Source organism: Oncorhynchus keta, chromosome 14, assembly GCF_023373465.1.
Source record: "Oncorhynchus keta strain PuntledgeMale-10-30-2019 chromosome 14, Oket_V2, whole genome shotgun sequence".
Lineage (NCBI taxonomy): Eukaryota > Metazoa > Chordata > Actinopteri > Salmoniformes > Salmonidae > Oncorhynchus > Oncorhynchus keta.
Window position 1 is genome coordinate 75596079 of NC_068434.1, and position 16899 is coordinate 75612977.

Consider the following 16899-nt stretch of genomic DNA (forward strand, 5'->3'; position numbering starts at 1 on the left):
CTATTTTTGTTTTGGCTTTGTGATTGGTGTATTTTACAGTTTACTCTAGTCATGGCTAGAAGGGTTTTGTCAAATTAACGTAAGATTTTACATTTCGTGGCAGGTTAGGATAATTTACGCAGCAGATTAAGATTAGGAAAAGGGTTAGCTAAAATGCTAATAATATATACTTTGGTCGTTCATTTGACAAATACTTTATTCTATCTAGCAATTCCTTGCTTGCAGTCTCATCCACGAGAGTCATCATCCGCGGTCCAACAAAGTAGGCCCTACCGTGTAATTCTCAAGATTTCCATCAGATGGCAGTGCAGGTTTAGCTATTGGAAAGGACCGCTGCCGCTACCTCGCTCTTCAACCAAGGTGAGCCACGAATTGAGGAGCAAATACAATTGGTCAGATTTATGCAACTAATTTACCAATCACATGATGTTTTGATTTGTATTCGAAACGTGATTGCTCCATGAACCCACAGGAGGCCATTTGAAATGTATAAAACCATCCTTAATTATCTTGATATGTAGTCTAATTATAATGTAGGCTGATCAATGTGGGTTGAGCAATAGGAGGACAGGCTCATTATAATGTCTGTTTTTAGACTCAATTGGGCAATGCAATTTTTTCCCCTTGCCCTTTAGTGTAATACTTTTTGAATCCCTTCAGTATGATAAAACAACCTGTATGTCGAAACCTTTGCAGTTTTGACCACAGCCCTTGCCTGTCTCAGGTATCCCATTGAAGTTTACATTTGAAATGGTTAGGCCAGCCAGGCCTGGGCAACTCCAGTCCTCGGGGGCCTGATTGGTGTCACACTTTTGCCCCAACCCCAGCTAACACTCGATTCCATAATCAACTAATCATGATCTTCAGTTAAAAATGCAATTAGTTTAAATTAGGTGTGTTTGCTAGAGATGGGGGAAAAGTGTAACCCCAATCAGGCCCCCGAGGACTGGAAATATCCAGGCGAGCTGGGTTATGGTTTAGGGTAGGAACGTAACACAGATCCCAGATAGCACTGACCGTCTCAGCTATTGGCATTTGTAATCAAGAGCGGGGTCAGTAACCCTGAGTATAAAGATGGCGGTTTCTGTTAGGCCTGTAAATTCCATTTACCATGGCATAGGCTAGGCGGTACAGGGAGGACGGTCGAGCGGCCTATTATATTCCGAATTAAGAGCAGTAGGCCAGATTGTAAATATTTATGACAAGTCACCCAACAAAATACTTACCCTACTCTAAACTTTACAGATATTGTTCCATATACAGTAGTTGATATTTCACATAGGCCTACAGTGTCAGTCCTTCAGGAATATTGACAAAGGTCTCCCTGAGACAATGTTAGTCTAATCTCATTACCAAAGTTGGCCTACAGTAATTGTTTTCATTGTGCAATTATAATTGCCCAGAATGATTTATTTTATGTGATAGTTTTGTGACCTGCGTAGGCGAAGCTAGCAGAGTTTAGTCCACTAAAGCTAGTGTCCAATAGACCTTGGTTAGGGCCCACTCACTTTGTTTTATGAGTGTGAATGTATAGTTTAGCCACATGAGGTCTGTACATAGATTTATTAAAGCAATTACATTTTCCCTGAAAGGTTACATTTTGAGAAGGCATGCAAAGAAAGAAAACAATTGCTGTAATATCACTCTGAAGGTTGCCACCCTGTCTCTCACAGCAGTCTGTCATTGATCTCAGGCAGGCCGCATCAAAATACCTCCTGCAATGTGGTTTGGGAACACAAAGTAATCCTTGAACTTCACGCTTAGATTATAAACATAAAACACTCAGATCATGTCCCCGTTAGTGTGAACTGCATGGCCAGCATGGAATCAATGTACAGGAGCTCTCACAGACATCTTTTGCTTAGCTTTATTCAAGATATTATAATTTTCCAATGTGCCGTTAAAGTCAAACCTTTATAGATCTTATAGATCTTACCAATATTCGTGTTGAAATTAAATTAAGTGAATCAAATCAAATCAAATGTATTTATAAAGCCCTTCCTACATCACCTGATATCTCAAAGTGCTGTACAGAAACCCAGCCTAAAACCCCAAACAGCAAGCAATGCAGGTGTAGAAGCACGGTGGCTAGGAATAACTTCATAGAAAGGCCAAAACCTAGGAAGAAACCTAGAGAGGAACCAGGCTATGAGGGGTGGCCAGTCCTCTTCTGGCTGTACCGGGTGGAGATTATAACAGAACATGGCCAAGATGTTCTAATGTTCATAAATTACCAGCATGGTCAAATAATAATAATCACAGTAGTTGTCGAGGGTGCAGCAAGTCAGCACCTCAGGAGTAAATGTCAGTTGGCTTTTCATAGCCGATCATTAAGAGTATCTCTACCGCTCCTGCTGTCTCTAAAGAGTTGAAAACAGCAGGTCTGGGACAGGTAGCACGTCCGGTGAACAGGTCAGGGTTCCATAGCCGCAGGCAGAACAGTTGAAACAGGAGCAGCAGCACGGCTAGGTGGACTGGGGACAGCAAGGAGCCAACCCAGACAGGAAGATCACATCAGTGACTCAACCCACTCAAGTGACGCACCCCTCCTAGGGACTGCATGAAAAAGCACCAGTAAGCCAGTAAGTGACTCAACCCCTGTAATAGGGTTAGAGGCAGAGAATCCCAGTGGAGAGAGGGGAACCGGCCAGGCACAGCAAGGGCGGTTCGTTGCTCCAGAGCCTTTCCGTTCACCTTCACACCCCTGGGCCAGACAACACTCAATCATATGACCCACTGAAGAGATGAGTCTTCAGTAAAGACTTAAAGGTTGAGACCGAGTCTACGACTCTCACATGGGTAGGCAGACCATTCCATAAAAATGGAGCTCTATAGGAGAAAGCCCTGCCTCCAGGTGTTTGCTTGGAAATTCCAGGGACAATTAGGAGGCCTGCGTCTTGTGACCGTAGCATACGTGTAGGTATGTACGGCAGGACCAAATCAGAGAGATAAGTAGGAGCAAGCCCATGTAATGCTTTGTAGATTAGCAGTAAAACCTTGAAATGAGCCCTTGCCTTAACAGGAAGCCAGTATAGGGAGGCTAGCACTGGAGTAATATGATCAAATTTTTGGGTTCTAGTCAGGATTCTAGCAGCCGTATTTAGCACTAACTGAAGTTTATTTAGTGCTTTATCCAGGTAGCTGGAAAGTAACGCATTGCAGTAGTCTAACCTATAAGTAACAAAAGCAGGGATTCATTTTTCTGCATCATTTTTGGACAGAAAGTTTCTGATTTTTGCAATGTTACATAGATGGGAAAAAAGCTGTCCTTGAAACAGTCTTGATATGTTTGTCAAAAGAGAGATTAGGGTCCAGAGTAACACCTTCACAGTTTTATTTGAGACGACTGTAAAACCATCAAGATGAATTGTCAGATTCAACAGAAGATCTCTTTGTTTCTTGGGACCTAAAACAAGCATCTCTGTTTTGTCCGAGTTTAAAAGTAGAAAGTTTGCAGCCATCCACTTCCTTATGTCTGAAACACAGGCTTCGAACAGGGGCATTTTTGGGGCTTCACCATGTTTCATTGAAATGTACAGCTGTGTGTCATCCGCATAGCAGTGAAAGTTAACATTATGTTTTCGAATGACATCCCCAAGAGGTAAAATATATAGTGAAAACAATAGTGGTCCTAAAACAGAACCTTGAGGAACACTGACATTTACAGTTGAGAGGACAAACCATTCACAGAAACAAACTGATATCTTTCCGACAGATAAGATCTAAACCAGGCCAGAACTTGTCCGTGTAGAACAATTTGGGTTTCCAATCTCTCCAAAAGAATGTGGTGATCAATGGTATCAAAAGCAGCACTAAGGTCTAGGAGCACGAGGACAGATGCAGAGCCTCGGTCTGATGCCATTAAAAGGTAATTTACCACCTTCACAAGTGCAGTCTTAGTGCTATGATGGGGTCTAAAACTAGACTAAAGCATTTTGTAAACATTGTTTGTCTTCAGGAAGCCAGTGAGTTGCTGCGCAACAGCTTTTTAATTTTTTTTTGAGAGGAATGGAAGATTCGATATAGGCCGATACTTTTTTATATTTTCTGGGTCAAGGTTTGGCTTTTTCAAGAGAGGCTTTATTACTGCCACTTTTAGTGAGTTTGGTACACATCCAGTGGATAGAGAGCCGTTTATTATGTTCAACATAGCACAGGAAGCAGCTCTTTCAGTAGTTTATTTGGAATCGGGTCCAGTATGCAGCTTGAAGGTTTAGAGGCCATGATTATTTTCATCATTGTGTCAAGAGATATAGTACTAAAACATTTGAGTGTCTCTCTTGATCCTAGGTCCTGGCAGAGTTGTGCAGACTCAGGACAACTGAGTTTTGGAGGAATACGCAGATTTAAAGAGGAGTCTGTAATTTGCTTTGTAATGATCATGATCTTTTCCTCAAAGAAGTTCATGAATTTATTACTGCTGAAGTGAAAGCCATCCTCTCTTGTGGAATGCTGATTTTTAGTTAGCTTTGCGACAGTATCAATAAAGACATTTCGGATTGTTCTTATTTTCCTCAATAAAGTAGGAAAAATAGAAGTGAAAACTGCCACCAGTGTACATTATTTGCCATGCACCCACCATAATCTTTTAATCCTGGGAAACAAATATGCGTTTGTGTACCCTCTCCTGTAGGAATGGATTATGTGTAGATGATCAGTGCCAACCAGCATATGATTTGAACAGAGATTACAGATGGTTAATATGGCAGATAGCGAACGATATGCTGAGAGTTTTTGGCACCACACACACACTTACGTCAAAGTACTGTGGATGTGCCATAGCATTTAACAATATCTGGGTATTAGGGATTTTGTTCATTGTGATTCTTGGCATTAAATTGTGGGTATTTTAAAGAAAATAGAGTTTAATTTGACCACTGTCACCCTCCCCCCATTTCACTTTTATTTTCCTATTATTCGAGTCAACTCAACTGTGAATTGGCTCAAAATGTATTTCCATATTTCCCATAATTGCAGTGTTGTTAAAATAAAACTTTGATGGTTCTCAAACCCATAAGTACACATCACGCTGTGCAATTACTCAAAACATAAAACCTGCTAATGTCAGAGTGGTGAAAATATCACAGTGTACTCCCATTTCCAAAATCCAACTGGGAAATATTACATTTTGAATTCGACCACATGCATGCTCACAGACACATGGAAAAGCCGTTATGAGGAATGAAATACTAAGGTCTGTGGGTACATTTTGGACAGTGGTTTTGGTAATTTGCCTCTAGTTTGGACGATGCCATGCAGGAGGTATGTGTGAGAGTATGGCCAATTCACACTGCAGTGCGGCACATTGGTAATACTAGGCACTCTGCCTTTATCTGTTTACGGCACCTCTCTCTTATCCAGTCTTTAATTACTTAATTATTCTTCATTAGGCTCAATTAAAATACAATAGACCCGCTGCAGCAAAAGTCAGGCAATCTCTGCTCCCTCTCAGCAGCGTACAAAGCACAACAGAGGGAGGCTTCCGTGCTTGCCCTTCTATATGTACTTGGAAAAACAAGTTTTTCTTATTCCTTAGATGAAAGTCCTGGGTTCTCTTATTGTTATATTAACAGCAAAATGTAACACCGACTCTTATGAAATGTTCATGCTCCTCTATGTCTTGTGAGCAATAGATTCACATTACAATCAACACACCTTCGCCAAACAAAATTGCTTTCAGAAATGGAAATTGTTTTCTTTCTCTATATTCATGCAAGTGATTTGGTGTGCAATGTCACCTTACTCAGTGGTAGCGCGTAGCAGGCCCAGGTTTACGTCAAGTTGTTTTCCCTCCCCCTCTCTCTGCCTCTGTCTAAATCAGTCAATTTATTTCCAAATTGCAAGTTGAGTGTAGGAGCAGGGGTTTTTCAGTGGTGGCGAAATATTAAATCAATGCACTCCTATATAAGGAGAAGGTTTAATTTTTGATTTGAAATTGATGGGGATGAACCTGGCTTTGAGTGTCATGAAGGACACACGGTTACAAATATCAGGCCTTTATATTCATAGAACAAAGACAGTTGTGAAAAGTGAATGAGGTGGATTAATGGAGTCGAAGGGGGATGCTGTGCCATACAGCTCGGACAGTCCTTGAGTGGCTCTAGTGCTGCTGTTGTCAGACTTTATTTATTAGCATCACAAGAAGGACAGTTGCCACAATGCTTTGAATAATCCACTGGTAACGAATGACCATGGGATCAAATGTAAATGTATGCTACCTTTATTACCTCACCCAAAAACATATACAGAAGTCATTTATTTAATTTAACCTTTATTTTAACAGGAAGTTCTCTTTCACAGATGAGCCCTGTACACAGATCAATACACATCAAATATTGGTAGACACATAGAGATAGAACAACTGTTATCTATGGATGGGCATAAGTGGCCATTGCCAGCTATGACAGTAAGTGTGGTGATGATGATGAAGTAGGCCTTTTGTGCTGTTTCAGAGCTTGCATATGTGTCTGCTGGTTAGCTTTCAAGAGTTGTTTACACTGTAATCAGACCTGCAGCAGAGTTGTACAAGTGGTGGGACCCAACTCACTGGATGAGAGTCTACTATACAGCATCTCCACCCAGACTTTAACAACAAAGACAAAGGGAAGGCTAGCTTCTTATTCATCAACACATTCAGATAGACGTTCATTATTGGGAAAGAAACCAGGTCAGCAACAAAAAACACATCAACATATCACGTTCTAAAAACAATTTTTGTTAGGCTACATCTGGATGCTGCAATTGTAACATCTGCTGTGACAAAAATAGTAATTCATGCTTTCTGCATTTCTTTGAATGAAATCCTGGGGAACTAAAACAAGCTGTGTTTTATTCTGTTCTGTTTGTTTCACAGAGAGGGAGAGAGAGAGAGAGGATAATTACAACCGCTTGGCCTATCATTTTAAAGGTAAGCCGTGGCTGATCGTCTTTTCACAGAGGGAATGAACAATTGATTAGCTTTGTTTGACATATAGAGTTACTCAGCTGTGAACTGTATCTGTGTCTTCCCCTTTGATTGTGTTAGCCCTGTGCTGGGCTCCAGAGGGGCGCGCCACCGGGGTGGAGCCGCTGCTGAAGTTCACCTGATACAACTTTGATCTTCACCAGCGGGGGTGGAGATGATATTATTTAAGGTGTCTCAGCATCTCTGTGGCATTGCGCTGTGTGAGGTACACAGTGAAATTTCAGTTTTATTTGCGCTATGCTGGATGTGTGCCCTTTCTCGCAAGTGCACACACACACACACACACACACACACACACACACACACACACACACACACACACACACACACACACACACACACACACACACACACACACACACACACACACACACACACACACACACACACACACACACACACACACACACACACACACACACACACACACACACTAAACACAAACACACAGATCATTGAACCCACCTTGGTTCTGCTCCATCAGGGTTTTGCCCACAGCTCAGTGTGCCCACACTTTGGCTGGAGAAACATGCCTGCAGGTACCTCTATCAGTACTGGAGGGCCTCAGGGCTAGTGCAGCACAGGTAATATACAGTCTTTGTCTAAATGTTCACTCATCCTCTCTGTCTGTCTGATTCCAGGACTCCCTCTGCCATGTTGGTGAAATGGTGAATCACAGAGTGCTGAAGCTGTGTAGCTGCTGGCCTAAGAGCCTACTGAACATAGTGAGTAGAGGAGAGTCTTTGTTATGGATGACCACAGACTGTTCTCATTTATCACCTATATACTGTTATACTATATGTGGCCCTGAAAGCATCTCAACCAGCTGAAATAGGCTGACTCAAAGGAATACAGTATCTCAAAGCTTAGACTTTCTGTTATACAGTAGGCTCATGTAATATACTGTAGCTCTGTTGGTCATTTTCTGTTGTGATGCCACTTGGTAAATGATATGCATTATTTGCTGTCGCATTCATGAAGAAGACGATGTTGATGCCATTTACATTAAAATGTCTGGCATCAGCATAGAAACTAAAACAAAGCATAAGAGACAACATACATTCTCTCTGGTAATTACATGAATCACATACTGTATGTATTCTGATTCACTGTATATTCAGCTATGTTTATGATTGGGATTACTAAAGCATCTTTCTGTTGGAGCTTAAAGAAGTCATAATGTTTCATTTCCAGTCAACAATATGCTAGTGTTGTCTTATCAGTACTGGAATAGGGCAAATCAGCTGAATAGTATGTCGGGTACATTGATATACTGTATTGTATGTGTAATCAAACACTCTTGAGTGTTTGTGTTAGTCTCAGATAAGATACCACTGTTGAAATATGACAAACAGGTCCAAACATTACAGAGCATGTTTTGTCGTTTCCTAATAGATGTTTTTATCTCTTTATATCAGATAATAGAGAGCATTTACACCATGCACTGCAAGAACCTGCAGAATGGAAGCTGGCATTTTGGGGAGTGTTCCGGTTCCTCCTATTTTTTGAATAACTCTCTCTCTCCCTGACCGTGGGGTTCAAAAGTTTACAAGGTCTGTAGTGTCTGCGTGATAAGCATTTTATCACAGAAAATTAGGAAACAGTTCGTCACACTTCTGCTCCATCTGAGCACTCCATTTAAAGTAGTCGCTAGGCGGATAAACAGCAGAATGTCTCCCCTGTGTGTGCATGGCACCTTGAATGCCCTTAACCACTACTAATAGGAGATAATGATTAGTGCTCTGCGAAAAAGAGAGATTATTTTTGAATTCTTAACAAGTTAACTTTGTAGTGGAGGCACTTTATCCCTGAGGACAAACACCCCAAATGTTTGCAAAATATAATTAAGCCGAGGCATCTTTAAATGTCATTGCAGCCTGTGCCATGTTTCAAATTGTTCTGCATCAACAGAATTTAACGAGATGGCTAAGGAATCCATTTCCTGCAAGCATGTGATAAGCTACACATACAGTGGAACACTTTCATTGATTGCCAAAATAAAGCATTTTGTATGCAAATGGCGGAATGGAGTGGCTAAGCTGATTCAGCCTCATGGACACCAAATAATGGCCTTTACAATTAATACTTTCGCATGCTAACCATTGAAAATTTCATCTCCTATTTAATGGCTCTAAAACATCATTTACACATGCCCAAAAAAGAGGAGAAAATGTGTGGTGTTCCAATGGATTAATATGAAAGCCAACAAACAAATAAAAAGCCTAAGCTCCCTCCATCCCCCCTCGTATATTGGTCCCTTTCCTGTCGTGTCATGTTCCTGCACATTTTGGATTAACTGATAATCTTTGAACATGAAGGAAGGTCTTCTCACCCCCAGGGGGTGGGGTGTTGAGGGGGAGAACGCTGCAGGACTGGAGCCTAGCGCTGCATTGTGTCTATGTAATATTCTTGTCTTGGACTTGTAAACACGGTTCTTTTGTTGTGGTGATACGGCCTACATCCACCTTCCCTGCTTCAGGTTTTTGTTTAATGAGACTCACAGGTCTGTACAGATAAAGGCCATGCAGGAGTTCTCACAGGGCTGTCAAAGGAACGGTAATACTTGTCAAGATGACTCAATAAAGCAGTCCAATGGAAGCCCTTTAGCAGATGGTTGATGGCTGTGTAGTTGTACCCAACACACCACTTGTCTTCCATTAGTAAATATCCGTGGGGCTCGCTGTTGAACTGCCTGGCCCCATCACTATGCCTGTTGCGTCATGAACGGAGGCTTTTCTAAATGACCACTAAGACCTGTCTCTTGAACAACCTGAACTGAAAATGAGAGTACATTTGAATGGATGTACCAGGCTTTTATCTCTGGGCTTGGCCTGTGTCTGATGCACTCCCCCAGTCCAAAGCCTCTGCTCTGTTCTGCTCTGTTGTTCAGCCCTCTCTCTGTACAAACATGGTTCTGACGTTTAGAGGTTATATATCCACCAAGCAGGGCTTTGACCAGTCTAATGTCAGGTATTTAGATGAGCAGGCAGCATTTGATTCATATCTGTGATTAAAACTGGGACATATATTGAACCTATGATGTGAAAAGAAAGCACTTAACCTCTCATGAACAACAGAGGAGGTGCTGGGTTGTAGCTAGGTCGATGGCGCAGTAGTGTAGCTTTACATTAGGCTGTGCAGAGTAAGTTCAGTTAATCTCAGCATTGAATATGATGTGAGCAAAAGCTAAGCTGAAGGTAAAGTAATGTTTCTGACAAGCCACATAATGGTTGCATTTAGCTTGTGTTGTCCCCCTTTAAGCCCGGAGACCTGTGTGTAGTTCAGTCAGCTTCCTGGTCATGTGTCTGTGGATCCATACTACATTCTTCTGGAGACTGAATATGACATCTATGGTATGTTGAGTGTGGTATTTGATGGGGAGTGAAAGGGGTTTGACAGGCTGTCCTAACTGTTTATATTTAGTTTATAATCATGTTTGGTAGGTTTACTAGTGAGAGTGGCAATACGCTGTCCACTGGGGAGGATGTACAGGAGTGACAACCGTAACAGCTAGCAGTAGATGATCCATGAAACCACTATCATTTGACGGTCATTTCATGCAAGTGTTTTCACCATTCTCCATCCCACTCCTTCTCCTTAGAACCTTGGCTGGGACTGACTGTGAAAGTATGGACAGTTAAGCTATTCATGTCAACGTATGAATAAAGGGCTTTCCTATCTTTTCACACTCAGTTCCAGGTGACCTTCAACAGAGCATCCTTTAACCGCCATATTCAATATGTGTATTGATATGTTTTCACAGAGCAGAGGTCCATTTATGCTTTCAAAAGCCATGTTTTCAGCTCCGTATGCTCCATTTCTATGGATTCTGTAACGTACGGATGGACAAGACCAGGAGATGAAGCTATGACTATCATGACTAACTTTGTTCTGTCAAGGTAATGTTTCATGGTCATTGATATCAAGGGAATGTTTTCTACTTTGTATTTATCAGTTTCATTGAGGTCACCGCAGGCAGGGTAGAATACAATATCTCAAGGTAGGCTTCCTCCCCCTCTAGTGCAGCCAATAGCATGTTCTCTGCAACACCTTGTCCAATATCCCCCTTCTTCCATTTTGCACTTACGTCCTTCCCCAACCTGGCGTTCTCGTGATACGAACCCTGAGTCGCATCGAGTCAAGGGCAGCAGCAAAAGTGTTGACAGCAGCGTTTGAGGTAAATGAGAGAGCTGAGTCCCTCCACAGCAGTGAGGATGCTGGGGAAGGGAGGCTGGTGAGAGGGACTGTGATGATAGAACTGACCTCCTGATCGGGAGCATCCACAGGGCCTGGAGAGAGAATCCCCTCTCTGCTGCCCAGGCTGGAATTTTGTGCTTGAGAAGTGTTTCACTTTCTCAAATCCCAATTGCATTCAGCAGGGGGTTCCTCTTTCTCTTTGCCCACAGGTTTAGTGGCTGCCCTTGTGCCTGCCGTCTGGGCCTGAGGTGGGGGTGTGGGAGGATCGATAGTATGGCAGCTCCACTGTCAGACAGAGGTGAAGTTAAGCCAGGACAGAGAGAAGGGGAGAGATAGAAGAGGCTCCTAAAGATACCTGAGTAGGTATTATCCATGACACCTAGGCTTTGAAGCTTTCAACCTTTAAACACATGATCTGGGATAACCTCTGGTTGTCAAGATCCATAGGTTTGCTGCTGCAGATTCAGCAAATTCAGTACTGTGGTCTGTTGACTTCCACAGCTTCAAAGGCAATTGCTTTGTATTCCACTGTTAGATATCTGTTGAGAGGCTCTATCAATGGTCTCCAACGCTGATGTTGTTGTTTTTGTGCTGTTTCATATCATTCTGTTTTAAATTGCTTGGGCAAGACTGTGAAGGCAAATCTCCCGAAGTCCCCCATGGTCAGCCCTACAGTCAGACATCTTTCATGTCCTGTGAACCTAAAGAAACATTTTTAACACCAACTCAAAAGATAATGCGATTTGAAATAATCTTCCTGTACTCTCAGAATGGTGTCAGTAAACAGGCTTTTATCTCAGCAAAAATCCATAAAGTCTTTACCTCAACCAGAGAAAGAAACACATTCTATTTGTTTTTTATGTTGCGCCTTATTTTTCAGTGAGGCAAGACGCTGCATGGGATTGGAGTAGATGACTTTCAAAGGTTGACATTTAGCAGTTGTAAACGTAATGATGAATACAGGAGATGGAATAAGCTAATGGAAAATGACACCGTCATGGTTCATATTTTGAATCAAGCTATGTGTTGTGGGAAATATTGATAAAAACGAAACACTGAGCAAGAAACACTATTTCCCCTTTGACTGTCAGTAAAATAAGATTGCTTGAGCTGATTTTATTCCTCTAAAAATTAGAGCTCATGAAAATCCTCAGTGGCCTGCTTTCCTCTCTGTGAGAGAGATATCCTACCAAAAGCTATGTACTGTATATATCATGGCTTTAATAACGTCCCCACAGTGACAACCTGGCTTTTAATCTATATGTCTGCATTAATTATACTTGGCTTTACCATAGTCTTTGACCTTACCATTTCCTAGCCAAGTGTGTATGTATGAGTGATTTGGTCTCAATCTGCTCTCTGGTGAGATGCTGGCTGAAGTCGTATGCCAGTGAAAATGGCTTGAAGTAATCTGAATCTTTGAGGAGCTTAATAAGTGAGAGCAAAGCCAGGGTCCCGGCAAGTTCACAAAACCTCTGTGACACTAAGAGAAGCTTAATCAAAGATTGGTTACCCGCCTCCAGTTTTTGGTGGCGTGACTGAAGATTCCATGATTGAGCCCCTGTTTTTGAAGTTGGAGATAGGATCATAAAGATTACTTTTTCTTGCTCCGGCATGGAGGATCTTTCCTCTTTTTGCTCAATATGCAAGTACCAAAAAGAAATGGTTATATAAGATACACTGATGAAATATACACCGGCTGTACTGCAGGCACTTTTGGGGGAGCTGACTTTCATGTACTCATCAATTGGCTTATAAGAACCATCATGTGTAGTTGCCACTGTATGGATATATATAGGAACAGGATGCCATACCTGGGAAAGAGCCCATGTGGTAAAGCACATGTTTGTTAGGCTACAGAACGTTATACCCTATGAAAGTAACCCCTCTTCCACTTTACTTCCGTATCATGTCCCTTAATCTTTTGAATGGGCTTGGCGATTCAAAATGACTGAAAACACAGTTATATTTCAAATTAGATTTTGGTTTGTGGGTTAATTTACTTCTGCCTGATGCCTTTTATTACGTTTTGCGCTGAATACCATTCAAAAAGCCGACAAAACTACAAGGTTACTTCCTGGATAATGACATCAATTTCATACCTATTGACTTCACAAGAAAAACAATGGTAGATCATTAAGAGTATTTTGTACAGTAGGTGTAGTGCAGCACAGTATGTGTATGAACTGCTGCCCAAACTGAGTCCAATTCTATCAATTGAGTTTAATTGGCTTGTGTACTGTACCTATGAGTTCTAAGCAGCTGTAGCCATTGCCTGGTTTGACTCAGTTTGAATATTGGATTTCAAGTTTTATCCCTACATAAAACATATAAAAAGGCTGAAAAGTGTCCTGTTCATTTGGCTGTGAATGGTTTGAAAAGGAACATAACAAAGCCAAGAAGCTAAAGACTGTTCTGTTCTCTATGACTGGACAGCTCCCTTCCCTGCCGAGAGTTTAGCCTTGATGTATTTTACACCGGACCTAGCCCTTCGTTGACAACTTATCTGTGACCTGTGGAGAGAGCAGGAACGACTGCAGTGAAAATCAATCTTCGCCTCTCCTTTCGCCTTGAATACCAGCAGAGCAAACAAACATGCCTAAACAATACGATATATACCACATATCAATTACACTAAACGCCTCAGTATCTATACTTCACTGTCCCAGGCACACACCGGTTACAAGGCACACACGCTGCTGTAAGACGATAATGGCGCTGCATTGTTCCTCGCCATCTGGAGGACTGATAAGGCCTGGCTGTGCATAGTTGATAATAAGAACCGGCAGAGGGAAAACTGAGTGTTAAACATTTCTTTGGCCCATGAAAAAGGTTCCATTAAGTCCACTGACCCCAATTGAATATTAATGAGCTAATTAACAGATTTATTGTTCTACGCAATTTCTGGAGGGGCAATTTTTTCAAGTGCTATTATTTTTTCTAATTATTTTCTGCACTTTGTATAATTGAATCTTTGTAGCTGCCAGCATCCTGTGCGTGCCTTGGCAACGAGGAAAAGCATTTGGCATGTTTTTTCTCCTTTCATTTCAACTTTGTAAACAGAGAAAACTAAACAATGTTTTTTTCCATGGCAATTTGCTTGTAAATGGTATTCCCCCTCCTTCATCAACAGAGCTGAATCCAAATGTTTGTTTCATTTTAAAGCGTTCCTACACCTTATGTATTTTTAGATTTCAGGTTTTATAATATGCATTTTTTTTTTTTTTTTGAGAAAGGGTGAGGCATGTTGGAGGTGTTGGTTACAAAACAGCAATCAACTGGGTTCCAGGTGGTTGCATTACATGGAGGACTTGACAAAGGTTTAAATGGCCAGTGACAGCTGGGGCTGATAGATAGTATAATCAGCTGATGAAGAGGATACACACTGAATGGACAGACCACTGAATAGTGCAGCTAGGCTACTGTGAGAGATGAGGATGTTGTTAAGGTAACCTTGAAAGGACTGAATGCAATTTCTAATGGGTTTGATAAATCTATAGGATAAACAGGGGAATGCAGCTTTCAGTTCAGCTTTAGGCTAAGTGTTGTTGTATTACATGAACACTTGGATATATAGAAAGGCACAGTGTAACTACAGTGCACCTTGTTATATACTACAGTACCTACACAGGCCTATAATTATTGACTATCATTGCATTAGTTAGCACATTCACATGAACTGTTCCAACAACTCTCTGTACATACTGTACTGCAGTTTAAAGTGGTATTCTATCTATTCCACAGTATATGATCATTGTATTGGGATATTAATGTGGTGATGGTGTAAAGACACACTTTGATATATGGTAGCTGGGACACCCTTGTCGTGTACCTTTACTGCTCAATGTATTGAAGCACAGAGTCATGAACTATTGGGCCGAAGAGACCGCCTGCCAATCCAACTGTAGCTCAGTTTTACTGTCGGAACAAGCCTCTCCACCTTGCCAGTGAAGCAAGCAATGAATAAATTGCATAAGGAATATGTATTTGGGATAACTTGCTGTGGTGTACATCATATCTGTGCTGTAGCTTGACAGGAGCCAAAATATTCCCAAACATCAAGTTCAGTGCCATGCTAGACTAGTCTCCTGGTAATGTACTTACTTCTCATCAGCCATGCAGTAATCTGAGGCATTTTAGAGAGGGAACTTGTCAATGTGCAGTGCATACTCAGTCTTTGAATCGTAAATATGCAAGACTATCTGACTGAGAGGGAAGCCTGTAAGAAAACGGACAAGTTTAAAATGATTTGAAATAGTGCATTCCTGTAGTGTTTTCAGACAGTGTAATGTCCAACTGTCAATTCTGACATGCCACTGAATTTCAATCAGCATGTTTAGGCCAAGGAAATTGGAATTATCCCAGCGCATAAAGTGCACCTCTGTCTGAAAGCAGTGATTAAAGAGTGGTGGGGGCATTGTGATAACCTTTTCGATAACTGGAATGTAATTTTACATTTTGCTATCTGCAAGTTTACCTAATTCTATTTATGTCTGAAATCCATTCCGGCCAAATAAAAGCATCAATTTCTTTTGGTTACTTCACCAATATAACTTAGAGTAATGAACTCATTTTGCTGTTGTATGGAAATTTGGTCTCATTACAATAATTTTGCCTGATACACCAGCCAGCCGATATTAAGAGCAAGGCCCTACAGTCATAAACTGTTATTATGCTATACATCATAAAGTGCATTAGGTTCATAAAACCTGTCAACAAAAAGGTTAGAGAGTTTCAGCACGTGGCCCACCAGGTTAATATATTTCTCCAAAGGGCTGAATATTAATGCCTCAGCTATATTGCAGCCACAGAAACCAATTTTCTGCTAGTTGGGGATTTTCAAGATTCTGTGTTTCGCCTATTTAGACACACTGCCACACTATCCTTAAATGGACACAGATGCCTTTCCCTTCAAATCAACTGTTTCAGTCTGCTGGAGGTTCTTTATTGACTGTGGAATCTTTCTGTTAATGGAGTTGAATACTATATTCCGATTCGGTGGGCAATTAAGGAGACCTCATAAGAGAATAGTCTGGCTGTTACTGGATATCTTTTCATAAACATACAGAAACAGAATCAAATACAGGCCCTGCAATGTTCTGTCATTACGAGATGTATATGGTTCACTCAACCTCCTTGGCTTCCTGCAAACCTTACTGTGATTTGTTTGGCATGTCTCCCATGGCCTCACTCAACACATTCTGTATAGTCACTGCATGGTACATATAGCACATCTAAATGATATGTATTAAACAACGACTTCAACCTCAATCATTATCGAGGCTCATTGTTTTAAGTGAATGATGGTGAGATCTGATCTCGTACAAACAGATGCCACTCTTCGACAGAAACATAATGCAGAATTATTTTAATTGCTTCATTTTCATGTAGCAAGCTGCTCGCCTTGACAGTTTGTCGATATCTTTAGGGAACGTGCAATGCATCTGCTGTTGATGGGAGATCCCATGAAGGAAAATCAAAAGATTCAGCCAATAATTGCCACAGGACATGGATGGCAGGGGAACGACTGTGCTCACACTTATGAAGAAAGATCCAAAGCAGGAACTCGGCTAGTCAGGTTTTGAGGCAAAGCAACAAAGTGCAGTAATTGTTTTGTAAGCTGCATGTCAGCAGGAATGTGTGATGCCGAAAGAGCTTCTTATTTTGCACAGTGCTTTTAACCATCAAATGTGATCCTGAAATGGCTAGATGCTTTCTTGAGAAGGGGAAATCTTGAT

General features: G+C 41.3%; 1 long non-coding RNA gene across 1 annotated transcript; it reads left to right on the top strand.

The window, feature by feature from the left end:
• The first annotated feature begins 60 nt into the window (after positions 1-60).
• Positions 61-8127, top strand: LOC118371443 (uncharacterized). Its single transcript, XR_004823002.2, has 4 exons — positions 61-360; positions 6854-6907; positions 7025-7169; positions 7606-8127. It is a non-coding gene; the product is annotated as an uncharacterized LOC118371443 (long non-coding RNA).
• The last annotated feature ends 8772 nt before the right edge of the window (positions 8128-16899 follow it).